Source organism: Penaeus monodon, chromosome 25, assembly GCF_015228065.2.
Source record: "Penaeus monodon isolate SGIC_2016 chromosome 25, NSTDA_Pmon_1, whole genome shotgun sequence".
In the NCBI taxonomy this organism is placed as follows: domain Eukaryota; kingdom Metazoa; phylum Arthropoda; class Malacostraca; order Decapoda; family Penaeidae; genus Penaeus; species Penaeus monodon.
Genome location: NC_051410.1, coordinates 40,010,898 through 40,011,313, shown reverse-complemented (window position 1 = coordinate 40,011,313; position 416 = coordinate 40,010,898).

Genomic DNA, 416 nt, shown 5'->3' with positions numbered 1-416 from the left:
CAATTTTTGTAAATGAAGGTAAAAGTATGAGTTCTTGCAGTGTTAGATATGAAATGAAAAAGGCTTAGATGAATTAAATGATATTCATTTTAAACGGTCTGCGTCAAGAATACGTACATCCTATTACAGAATAATAAGTTTTGTCTTCACAAATTAATGAATCGTGGTTATCTGTCTTCAAAATCGTACTAATTCAGTAAAATGAATCGTTAGTAGGAATATTTGTATGCAAGATCAAGCAGATAAAATAAAATCGAAGAATCGACATTATATCACAGTCGTACAAGGAAAGTACGCAAAATGAGGGAGAGAGAAGATTCCACAGCGTGCCACGAGCCAGTCATAGCGAAAAAAAAAAAAACTACGAGCGACACAGAACAAGGTCGTATCTTCCGCGAAGGTAAACATGAATCGAC